The sequence below is a fragment of the Culicoides brevitarsis genome, chromosome 2, assembly GCF_036172545.1.
Source record: "Culicoides brevitarsis isolate CSIRO-B50_1 chromosome 2, AGI_CSIRO_Cbre_v1, whole genome shotgun sequence".
NCBI lineage: Eukaryota > Metazoa > Arthropoda > Insecta > Diptera > Ceratopogonidae > Culicoides > Culicoides brevitarsis.
Window position 1 is genome coordinate 41,493,087 of NC_087086.1, and position 10,933 is coordinate 41,504,019.

The window sequence follows — 10,933 nt, forward strand, 5'->3', positions numbered from 1 at the left end:
ACTCAGGTTTTTTTCTCTCGTTGTTTTTTTTTTCAATTGTACTTTAAATGCTGCGACGAGAGGAGAACGGGAGGAAGGATGAAAAAGGTGCACGGCAACAACACGCATTGCTAAACAAACATATCATCAAGGCTGGACTGGAAAATTGGAATTTGTTATTTTTTTCATCCATATATAGTTTATTATTAGATAGACTGTTTGTGTTTGTCCATTTTGTTTTGTAGAAATGGCAATCATTGTTGGCTCAACAGAGCAAGTAATTGGGATTGTTTTTACATTAACAAACAAATAAAATGTGCATGTTTTTGTGCGTGCAGAGGCGAAAAGCTGTGGGAGTATCCGCAGGATGGGCAAATTGAAGGAAAAATTATCTCAAAGGTCAACGAATAGGAAAATTTATAAAAAAAACTCTTATTGGGTAAGTCTATAAAATTCTAAGTTTAAAAAATATTTTTTAAAATATTTTAAAAAATTATTTTTTTTTCTCTTGAACTTCAAATTAAGAAATATATTTTTAAAAAAATTTCAAAAATATTTTTTTAAAAAAAATTTCAAAAATATTCTTTTACAATACAATACAATAATGTTTTATTTCTTCGACTTAATTTACATGAGATGACTATACTTAAGTTACATACATAATTTTATAAACTTTCAAAGGGACTCTACAAGGCACAGATTTTAACAGTAAAGGATATCACAATAAATAGACTACTTAAAAAATATTCTTTTAAAAAAAATTCAAAATTTTTTTTTAAAAAAAATTCAAAATTTTTTTTTAATTTTAAAATTTTAATTTGTTTAAAAAATAAAAAAAAAAAATATTAATAAAAATATAAAAACAAAAAACTATGTTCAAAAAATATGTTAAAATTAATTTTTTAAAATTTAATTTAAATTCAAAATAATTTAATTTTATTTTAATTTTTATCTTTCATAAAATTCTTTATTTTATTTTTTTTCAAAGTTAATATTTTAATATTTTTAAAAATTTTTTATCTTTAAATTTTTTTTTCAATTTATTTAATTTACTTTTTTTAATTCTAATCTATTTATTTTTTTTTTAGTTTTTTTTTTAATGAATTAATATTTCAAAAATTATCGATAAATGCTCAAAAATTTTGATTTTACGAAATATTATTTTTCAGATGATCATTTTTCAACAAATCTCAACAACTTTCAATTCTGTGAGTATTTCATTTATTCCATTCATATTTCTCTTCTATGAAATTTAATATTTTTTAGTTCATTGAATCCTTGAAAATTGTCAGTAATTTGATCGAAATCCCACAATAAAGAAATCCTGAGGACTTTTTCTGTCATTTGTCAAAAGTAATGAGAATCGTATTGAGATTTCGCATTGTTTGTAGTAAAAATACAATGAAACAAAAAAAAAAGAGAACAAAATGCATTCGTTTGAAAATTAAGCAAACAAAGGTGTGTTTGTTTATGCTTGATGAGATGCTTTGTTTGCACAACTCTTTTTTATTATGACGATGATGATGACATGGACAGGACATTCATAACAATAAATTGGTTGGATTGTAGTTATTATTATTATTATGAGAGAGAACAACAACGGCAAAAAAGCGAATAAATAAATCAAGAACGCCCGAAAGAACAATAAAAATCAAATAAATGTTAAAATAAAATGGGGAAACGCCTCATTCATACAAAAAAAAAAAAATGTGAGACGAGTTATAGACTCAGTCACGTTTCGCATTTTATTAACCATCCGCCCGCACATCGTTCGTGTGTCTTTAAACAAGATCAAAATTAATGATATCGAATCATCTGAGGCGCGGTGCAAAAGTTTCAGTCTCGCGAAAAAATCGAGAAAAGTAGCAATAAAAAGGCAAACGCCGTATGAATTTCCGATGTGAAACGGGAAAAATTGTTAAAGGAGGCGAGAAAATAGAGGAAACAATAACAGAAGAGGAAAAAAACATCAGTCAGTCCCCGCTTACAACACCATCATCAATAAAAATAAAGTGTAATATGCATCATTTACTCAAATAAATCCAAGTGTCAGCCATGTTGTTGGTAATTTATTTTGATTTGAGTTGATCACGCAATGAATATCTTTATACCTATTTTCAGATTTCTTTTCGGGCGATGAGAAAGGAAACAGACAACGCTTTTAGACTTGTTTACACACAACATGTGGCTGCTGCCGTTTTTTTCTGTGTTAGAGAGGAACGTCAATCAGAATCGTAATTGGGAAAGGATTTCTTCACGGTCTACTTCTTTTCAGTTGTATTGTCAAAGAGTGAAGGGAGAAAAAGGGAAAAAGATGAAAAATTGAAAAAAAATGACAAAGCCACAATAAACAAGTGTCATGCTTATTATTCGAAATAATACAAAAGACATTCGGAGAAAACTCATGCTGAGCAGAGACACGTCAAAGACCTTCCAGAAAACGAATGAAGGGGAACGAAAATAAAGCAAAAAATTTAAAGGTAAGTTTGAATTAGCGAAAAAGCGATTTTCAAATTTTACAACTGTCATTTTTTGAATTGACATTTATGAAATTTTTAAGATTTTGAATTAAATTTTAAAACTTTTTAATTAATTTTTTAAGTTTTTGAGTTCAGGTTTCACAGATTTTGTAAAAAACATTAAAGGTAAGTTTGAATTAGCAAAAAGCGATTTCCAAATTTTTCAACTGTCATATTTTGAATTGACATTTATGAAATTTTTTAAGTTAAAAATTATTAGTTTTTGAGCAATTAATTTCAATCAATCCAAACCAAGCATAAAAACTAAATAAAATCTACATCGAAGGAATTTCAATTTAGCCAAGTTGATCAAGATGGATTGTCGACACCCTTTCCTTCCTAAAGAAAAAAGCTTTTACAAACATTTTCTTTTTAGATTTTCGGATGATGCGTTCGAACAATACATAAAACCACAATAAAATAATAATAACATTCTCGATAAACACCGCAAGAAATGCAGAAAAGTAACAATTTAACGATTTATTCACTCAAAGCACGTTCAATTTCATTTTTCTTCTTCTTCTCATTTCTCCGAAATTTTTTTCGAAACCAACATCTTGCTTAAAATGATCTATTTATCTATAGAATTTGCTGATATCTTTCTTTTTTATTTCTTTGTCGACGACAACGACTTCTTTGATGATAAACGCACAATCGCAATCACTCACAACACGCAGGCAGTAAATTGGTTTGATTTTCATTTTCATGTATTTTTTTGTGAAACACAAACTCATATATCATTGCGGAGGAACCTCACACATAAATATTTTCTTTGTGGCTGCCACAATTCAACAGGATCGAAGTGTGGGACGAGATTCGGGGGGAGGAGGCGAGAACAACAAACCAATTTGAATAACAATGCAGGTAATTTAAGAGCGTTTATGTTCCATTCACACATGCTCGAATTTCTATATTCCTTAGAGGGGATAAAGTTTTACGGGTTAAAAAGTTGCGAAATAAAACATTTTGCACTCATGTTCTTCTTCTTCGTCTTCTCCTCGTCTTGAACAGCAACTTTCCTTGTTTGTTTGCGCCTTACTAATATTTGGCTTTACGATAAGTTAACACACGTGGCTCGGGCTAACACTCACAGAACGGCGAACGAAGAGAAATTGCATGCACAGAAGAAGGAAGTTTCGGATGGAAATAAATCTTGTTGCAAGACACAAATAAATATTTGGCTAGAAAGGCAGCAGCACGAGACCTGAACACGGAGTAAATTTAAAACAATTACCTGAGAGTCGTACCGAGAGTTTTATAAACAATTATCATGGTTATGGTTTGTTGGTCTCGATGTCATGTGCCTTAACTTGACTCGCAAGACATTTCCTCGAGGGGCGTTTCTCTCTAAAAAAAAATGATAAATTTTCGCAACTTTGTGCAAATTCACGTCTGCTTGTTTGCCTCTTTTTTTATCCCTGAAAAGAAGTTAAATTTACAATTGAGGAATAATTTTACAAATTTATGATACCATTTCTCTCCTATAGAGTAGCAACAAGCAAACAAGCCGAGCAACGTAGAAAAGTTAGTTTTACTTTATTTCATTTTAAAACAATTCTCATCCTTCGGCTTTTGCTTGCACGGAATATATTAACACTTTGTACGGGGGCTTCTGGTGTTAATTCGAAATATTTTTATTATTTTCATTATTATTAAATTTAACTTGCATATATTAAGATAATGTTTAGTTGTTTCTCCGAGCAGAAATGTTGTTAAGGGGATATAAAGAGATGTAATTTATGTGCTTGGAGTGTTTTCTGGTTTGAAGTTTTTCTGTGGTAACAAGGCGTCTCCATCAATAAGAATCTGTAATGGATGGATTTTTCATATAAACAGGTAAGTGTTTTTTAATTAATTTTTCTTTCTTTAATTATTTTTTTTTAATTTAAAATTAATAATAATTAATTAATAAAAAATTTTATTTTTAATTAAAATAAATTAATTAAAAAATAAAAAAAAAATTAATTTTTTTTTAATTTTTTTTTAAATTTTTTTACCTTGACAATTTAATTTTTTGTAAAATCTTTTAATTTAATTTTTTTTAATTTTTAAACTTTTTAAAATTTTACGGTTTAATAAAAAAAATAAAAATTTTAAATTGAATAAATTTTAAAAGTTCATTTTTACTCCAAATAAAATTTAAAAATAAAAACAAGTTAAATTTTTGTTACATTAAAAAAAAAAAATTTAAAAGTAATGTAAAATTTAAAAAGTTTCATTTTAAAGATTTTTAAACAAAAAAAAAAATTAAATTAAAGTTTAAAAAATTTTTATAAAAGAAAAGAAAATTACTTAAATTCATTAAAGTTCATTTTTTTCTCCAAAAATTTTAATTTTAAAAAAGAAAAATATAAAAAAAATTAACTTAAAAAAAAAATAAATTAAAAAATATTTTTAAAATTAAAAAAAAATATGAAAAAAAAAAATTTAAGTTAAATTCAAGATAAAAATTTTCATTTAAAAGTGTCAAAAACTTATTTTTGGACAAAAAAAAAATAACTTTTAAAATAAAAAAAAATAAATAAAAACCTAAAATCCCATTTCGACATCCATTAACTTTGAAATTACATCTCTCTCCGCAGTACTCTAATGACAAAATCGTTAAACGTTTTGTGAGGGCGCTTATGTTAATGACCGTAAATGATAATAATAATTGTGAAATTATCCACAGACGAGACACATATGCCACACACACACGAAACACTAAAACTCCTACCAAAATTAATTGAAATCATTACCGACATCACTAATAATTGTCAAAAGAGTGTATTTTGTTGTCAGCTCATTTATTTCTCGCATTCGAGTGTCGGAACACGAGAAACTTTTTGCTCATTCGTGGAAAACGCTAATTGCGAGATAAATGAGTGTCAAGCCAGAAAAGGTCATTTTACTTGTGATTTTGGGCAAAAAACAAGGAAACATGACACCAACCGACACATGACAAGGAATCAAATTCAATTTGAACAATTTTACCTCTCCGAACGAATCGAAAGTACCGAGAGAGAGGAAGATTGATTGATTTCCGAAGCACAACATTGTCAATGATGCACCATATGCTTAGTTTATCCTCATTTACGTTTCGAACGGGACAGAAGCATTTTTTGCCGTGAACATTGAACAGACAACAAAAAATTTGTCAATCTATTGGGGCGTACTTAATTAGGGGATAGAAAATGTCTGTGTGTGTCTGACTTCAAATTCAATTGTTAATTTGATTTTGTTCCGTTTTTTCTTTGATTTTCTCTTCACATGCAAACAAAAAGTACAAAAATCGAGGCAATGTCCTCTTGTTAGTTCGAATTTCCCTCGTGCCAGGAGAGACAGACGCGTTTTTGATTCAATTTATGAATCTATTATTGGTCTACGGGGTCAGAATATTGCTTGTTAGACGTGTAACTCATAACAAATATGCGGAGTTGTCGTTAGACGAATAAATTAATTTTCATTCGAAAAAAGAGCACTTTGCTCCAATAAAAGCCTTTTTTTGTGTGTGAGAGAATTTCTTTTTAAACCTGCAAATTAAATAAAAAAATATCAATCAACGCTTATTTACACAAACCAACAATTTTTTTCGCTCTCTCGTACTTAACTCTTCGGTAAGTTCGATGCGAATAAATAATAATAAAATATGTTCGTCATCGCCGTTCGACGTAATTTAATACAAAATAAATATAATCATCATTTTTATTGGGATGGCGGCGAATCTCGTGAAAAATAATGCGCATAATTGATGGGTTTTGATTCGAACTTGAGAGTAGCGAGGTTTTGTTTGGGCACAGCAATAAAACATGTTTATTTAGCATCATAACGCACACAAGCACATGACGAGATAGTCAAATATTTTTGTTTCTATTGTTTATTGTGATAATATTAATACAAGCTTGTATCAGATTGATTTTGGATTTCAATGAAAACAATGGGAGTTACATGTTTATTACAAAACGGATTCAGTGAAAAGGAATTTTTTGTGAAAAAGGGTTAACATTTTGATGTTTTATGAAGATATTTAATGTTTCGAGATGATTTTCAATGAAGATTCATAAATAAAATTTTGAAATGTTTTGAGATTTTTTATGAATATTTGAAACTTTCGAGAGCTTTTTATAAAATTTAAGATAAAAAAAAATAAATTTCAAAACGTTTTGAAATATTTTTTATGAATTTTCATGAGGTAATCTCGAAACATTTAAAAAAAAAAATTAAATTATTTTTTAAACATTTTTAGAAACTTTTGTTAAATTTTAAGAAATTTTTAGAAATTTTTTGTTAAAAATTTTTTGAATTATAATTTTTTGTCTTTATTTTTAAAATTTTTCTTTTAAAAATTAAATTTTTTTAAGTAAAAATGAACTTTTAAAAACGAATGTTATAAGTAAAAAATCTCAAAACTTTTAAACAGTTATATTTATGAAATTTCAAAACGTTTCAAGATTTTTATAAACAGGTAAGTTTTTTTTAAAGAATTAATTTATTTTAATTTGAAAATTAATTAATTAAATTTCACTGTTTAAATTTGATTAATTTTCAAATTAAAAAAAAATATATTTATTAATTAATTATTTAATTTAAATTAGTTAAAAAATAATTTTATTATTTTTATTTTTTAATTAAATAATTAATTTTTAATTTAATTAAATAAAAATAAATTATTTTTTAATTTTTAAATTTTACTTGACTTTAAAAAATTTAATTTTTTTAAATTTTTAAACTTTTTTTATAATTTTACTCATTTATAAAAAAATAAAAATTTTTAAGAATTCATTTTTATTAAAAAAATTTTAAAATTTTTAAAAATAAAAAAAGTCAATTAAAAAAATTAAATTTTTAAAAGTAAAGTTTAAATTAATTAATTATTACAAATAAATTAAAGCAATTCCATTAAATTTTATTTTTATTTTAATAAACTCATCATTTTGCATTTACGGAAACCGCAGATCCCTTTAAATTCCACGAATCCTTTTGCCACATACATACTTCCTCGCTAATAATTTCATTTAAATCGCCATTTGGAAAAATCCCACAGATAATATCATATGCCGAACCACAAATACGCAAATAACACGAGAGCAAATAAATTTTGCATTCGTCAATATTATAATAAAATAATAATAATGATGATGATGAAAAATGTGTGTTTAAAACATATAATAATAATTTAAACAAAATGCGATCTATTTAACGCAATCAACATTTTCGCTGCATTATCCCGGCGTGTGTTTGTAGCGCGACATCACCTTTTATTGTCAGATTTTGCTCGATTGCAGATATTGAACATTTTTTCTCTCTGTTTGCACTTCTCTCGTTGTGTCCGTACGAATTGGAAAATCAAAAATTATTATAATGATTATCGTTTTATTATCATCATCATCATCATCATCATTATTTATTATTATTATTAACCGATTCGCAAAAATGATACAAAATTCAGCGAATTATAACAACACAAATAGCATGAATCCTCTAACAGGAAAATGAATCACATTTGCAAACAAATTTATCAATAAAATTATTTATTTTATGAAATAACGAAACTTTTGATGAAACCCGAAAAGAAAATGTCCGAACAAAATTTTCGATCAAAATACCGCAAATTATTATTTAACGTGAATCGCTTATTTATTTACACGGAATGTAAAATTTCTCGTTCCTCGCCCAAAAATAGTTCAAATATTGACTGCGAAAAGCTAAAATTCATTTAATGATGGAATTATGTTTGATTGCAAATTGAATAGTTTCCGTTCATAAATTTTGCGATTTAACAAAATTCCATTGATAATTGTCTAATTTGTCGAAATTTGTTACAAAATCTTGTTTTTTCTTCAATTTTTATTATTTTTTTTAATGATAATTTATTCATTTTTTTCAATTTATGAATAAATAAAATTCCGATTAATTTTAATCGTAATTGCATTTTTTCACGCCTTTTTCGATTCATTCATTTAAAAGCCATAATTTTATTCGTACGGTAGATGATGATAAGACAAGAATATAATTTTGTCATGGCTCATGGCAATGAATGTGAAATGATTTTTTTTTTGAGGAAATTCACAAATAATTGATTTTTTATAGAACAATTTATCCCAGCGGGCGAAAAAGGGATAAAATTAACCCCTTAGCAGATAAATTAACCTCTTAAGAGGTCAAATTTACCTCTTAAGGGGTCAAATTATCCTCTTGAGGTATTAATTTGACCTCTTAAGGGGTTAATTTATCTCCTAAGGGGTTAATTTTACCCTTTTTTCGCCCACAGGGTAATAAAAATGCGCTTTTATGATTTTTTTTATCATTTTGACAAAAAAAATTCAATTTTTTGTGTTGATTTCCAATTTTGCGCAATAAGCTGTCAGTTAAAGATAATTTATTATGCATAAAAGTCCCACAAATTTCCATTTTTGTCCTTTATTTTATTAAAGCTGCTGAAAAAAGATCAAATTTTCAATTAAAAATAATGTTGAATACTGTGAAAAGTGCATTACAAGCCTGCAAATGAAATTCTTTGTTTTAATGTTATTGTCCTAATTTCGATGGAAAATTAAAGTTCGGCCAAATTGATGACATTTGTGAAAATTGCTTGCGCCAACCACAATAATTAAGCACTTTGCATGTGCTTTGAATCTACTTTGCATCATCATGTCGCCTATTCTAGCGTAACTTTCGTTCGTTTCATTCATTAATTGATGTAGCGTTAAAATTATCCCATATTATCCGTTGCTGCACAAGAGTCTTTTCTCCTGCAAAGCGGCACTGATTAAAACATTTTATTTTTCGTATAATAAGCATTAGGGGTTTTGTGCTCGTCCTCCTCGTTCAAATATGCATAAAGTTCGAAATTTTCATTCATTCGCCTACCTTGGCACAGATTTAATGCATGCCGCTCGTTCGCAGGCAAAATATATTCAATACATTTAAATCCCATTTTTTAAGTAGATTATCTGCCGTCCTGCTCGCTTCGTGGCGAAAAACTCTCTTTAAACAAGCGAGCTGACTATTCAACAGTCAATGTCCGTCGTCGTTGTCGTCGGCGGCGCGTTGTTCCGTTGTCGTCATAGTTTTAATGCCATGTGCTCCATTAAACAAAGATAATGGCCAACACTCGCCTACACTTTTAGCAACAGTAGAAATTTTGAACGGCAAAACGGGAAGACGACATAAGAGGCAACGAATGCAAACACTGTGGGAAAGTATATGCAAATGCAGTCATTTCAAAGGTAGGCAAAATGCAAATATTTGTGTGTGCATAAGGGAAGTTGATAGCCAAGTTACCTTTCGTATCGGCGAGAATGAAAGAGGCAGATATGTTACGGCAAAAAATGTGTATCAGGAAGTGCCAAATTTTGTACGATTTTGTTTTTCGTGTAAAGAGGAGTTAAGTTATGAGATGAGGATTCAGCATTCGAACGATTTCGCATTCGGTAAGTATCCTGAAATTAAAAAAAAAATTTTTTTTTACTGAAAATACAATTTTATCAAATCAAAATTACAAATTTTCAACCAAATTTTTTTTTTTTTTTTTTTGTAAAACCAAAATTACATTTTCGTTTAATTGAAACATTTATAAAAAAATAAAAATTTTATAACATTTTTAATCTATTTTAATAAAATTTTATAAAAATTTAATTTTTTTTTTCTGAAAAAATCTAAAATTTCAAAATTTTTTGACCAAAAATATTTTTTTATTTAATTAAAAAATAATTTTTATTTAATTAATTTTTTGTAATAATAAAATTTATTTTTTTTTTAAATTTTTTAATTAAAATTAATTTTTAATCAAGCAATTATTTTTTTTAATTTTCAATGTAGATTTAGATTTTTTTAAGAAAAAAAATTTGTAAAAATTTATATTTTTGTATAAATGTTTGAATTTAACGAAAATGCAATTTATTAAAAAAAATTAGTATTTAAGAAATGTATTTTCTATTTGCCCAAAAAATATTTTTCGTTAAACCAAAAAAAGTATTTTCGAAAATATTTTTTTTTTAAATTTTGGCTTATAATTATTTATTTTGATTTGATGAAATTGTATTTTCAGTAAAATCAAATGATTTCTTGTTAAAGCAAAAATGTCACCTGAGACCCTAAAAATTTTTTTTCTTAATTAAAATCAAATTTTAAAGAAAATTCAATGAACCTTACCTGTTCAAAGCACAAAATTGAACTAAAATCTTATCTTCCGCTAACACTTTTATCTCAACTTTTATCACTTTTTATCAGCAGCCCAAGAAATTTTTTGAACGATAACCCGACGATAACGACCTTTTACGAGTGTCATTCAAATCAATCGTTCTGTAATCATGTTTGATTATAAAATTTATGACAATCATAATTCGGCAGCTTATCGAAATTGTTTTGTAATCCACGTTGTCAGTCAAATTTTTATCGTCGCTCTGATTGGAAGCGACACTTTTTGTGTTTCTGCGTTGCATAACTGAAAAAAA